Source organism: Peromyscus eremicus, chromosome 12, assembly GCF_949786415.1.
Source record: "Peromyscus eremicus chromosome 12, PerEre_H2_v1, whole genome shotgun sequence".
Classification (NCBI taxonomy): Eukaryota; Metazoa; Chordata; class Mammalia; order Rodentia; family Cricetidae; genus Peromyscus; species Peromyscus eremicus.
In genome coordinates this window covers 10,154,570-10,156,803 of record NC_081428.1, presented here as the reverse complement: position 1 = coordinate 10,156,803, position 2,234 = coordinate 10,154,570, and positions in this window count along the sequence as shown.

The following is a 2,234-nucleotide window of genomic DNA, read 5'->3' as shown; positions in this document are numbered from 1 at the left end:
TCTTCAAATTTCAGCAAGATCTTGATGTACTAGTGAGAAAGATACAGAGAAAATTACATCATCTAGTTGTTCTGTGCTTCATTGTTTTTCTCAGCAAGATCACATGCCTTCTGTTTACATCAGTTCTAAGAGCCAATCAGGCCTGACCTGCCATTAGCTAATTATGGTAAGCTTTCTTGCTTCTAGACACATCATAATTGTATCATACAAAATGCTTATGAAAGATCATCATCCTTGCAGAAGAATGTCATCCAGTTTGCATTACAGCCAGTGGCCTTGTCAGAGGAGCAGCAGATGGCAACTGCTATTCCAGGTACCAGCCCATCAGGAGGCAAATCCCTGATGGATGGATGGTCCCGAGACCACAGACTCCAGAATGTCTTTTGCTTCTGCTGTGCCTTTACATGTTTGCCATTGCCAACTTTCTCTGGTATCTGGCATGGTGCGAATGGATGTGGAAAGATCCCCTCTGCCTGTTAGGCAGTGTGTTTATCTCATGGAAACATCCCATTCTACAGGGCATTTTTACCTGTGAATTATTATGAAGGTGATTTCTTTCTAAACTGTACTGTCTAATTGATAATAATAATGTTAGTTTAAATAGAATTTAATGATAAAAAATAAAACAAAGTGTCACACAGCTAGAACACATGAGTTTCTATTGAGGAGCTGTATAGACTATGACTTAGGTTAATGATTAAGAAAAACAACTGAGTTCCAGTAGCCCAGCTAGTTTAAATTCTTCTAATCTTAATGTTGTGAGATGTGTTCACAGGTTTCAGAGTGCATCATAGCTGAAAAAAAGCTTTGAAGATAACTTAAAGTTATACTAAGGTGTTTCTTTTTTTCTTTTCTTTTTTTATTAAGAAATGTTCTATTCATTTTACATACCAACCACAGGTCCCCTCCCTCCCTCCTCCCTAGCCTTTCCAGTCATTTCAACCCCCATTTCCACGAGGTGAAAAACTCAAGAAGACAATCTAAAGTTTTAGAAAGGCACATAATTGAAAGCAGAACTCTTTAAAGTCAGGGAACAAGAACAAAGCAGCCCAATTGTTGCTAGCTGATGTATTTTCCCTGATAGGATTGGTTGATGATCAAAGGTGATGATTAATTCCTTGTACTCATTTTTGTCCTGAATCTCCTGATGTATGAAACTATTAATCAATGGGTATGCACCCTAAAAATTTAAAATAGAGCTGACTGATTATTTTTCATGTATAAAAGTTTAGGTTTGTGATTCCTTTAAGATTCAGTATAAGATTACCTTCTAAGATAAATAATAAAGTGTTTGGTCCTTTCTTTGTAACCACAAAACTCAGCCTGCCAATAAAAGAACTGGGTGAGAAGAACATCTTGCTTGCTTACTCTGTGAATCTATGACAAGTTGCTTGGGTATGAATGTATATGGGTTCTTTGGGATAATTTGTTTTTCATATGTAATATGTAAAATGTTTAATCATGTAAGGGATATGGAAAATGTGGGTTTTTTTACTTGTATTCATTGTAATAACTCACATGAAAAACAGAATTTAGACACACTGTATTTTTTATATTGCCTGAAAGATTTTCCTGGGGTATACAAGCTCTAAGAGAAAGAATAAAGATAGAGTTAGAAGGAGAAGAAGGAAACTGTCAAACATGAGAGAATAAAGACAGAATTAGATCAAGAGTAAAGACAGAGTAAGAAGGAAAACATCAAGAATGAGAGAAGGGCCGGGCGGTGGCACACGCCTTTAATCCCAGCACTTGGAGGCAGAGCCAGGTGGATCTCTGTGAGTTCGAGGCCAGCCTCAGCTACCAAGTGAGTTCCAGGAAAGGTGCAAAGCTACACAGAGGAACCCTGTCTCGAAGAAACAAACAAACAAACAAACAAGCAAACAAAAAGGAGAGAAAGAAATCACCAGGAAAATAAAGAATGGAGAATATAGAAGAATAAAGGAGAAAATCATCAAGAGCATGTGTGAGTGTCTTTTCCCTTACCCCTCATATGAAAAAGTCCTAGGATGCGCTGACTTAGTGGATTTGCCTTTGAGCCCTGCACTGCTGGATGCTGGTCTCCAAGGCAGCAATACATTATATTGTTAGCACTCTGATTATTGAAGCAGTGGCCTGTATCTCTGGATACTTGTAAAATGCAATGCTTGCTTGCACATTGTATTCCATGTAATGTAATACTCCCTAACAAATCTTTCCCATCACTGGATAGAGACTACATCATTAATTTCTCCCAC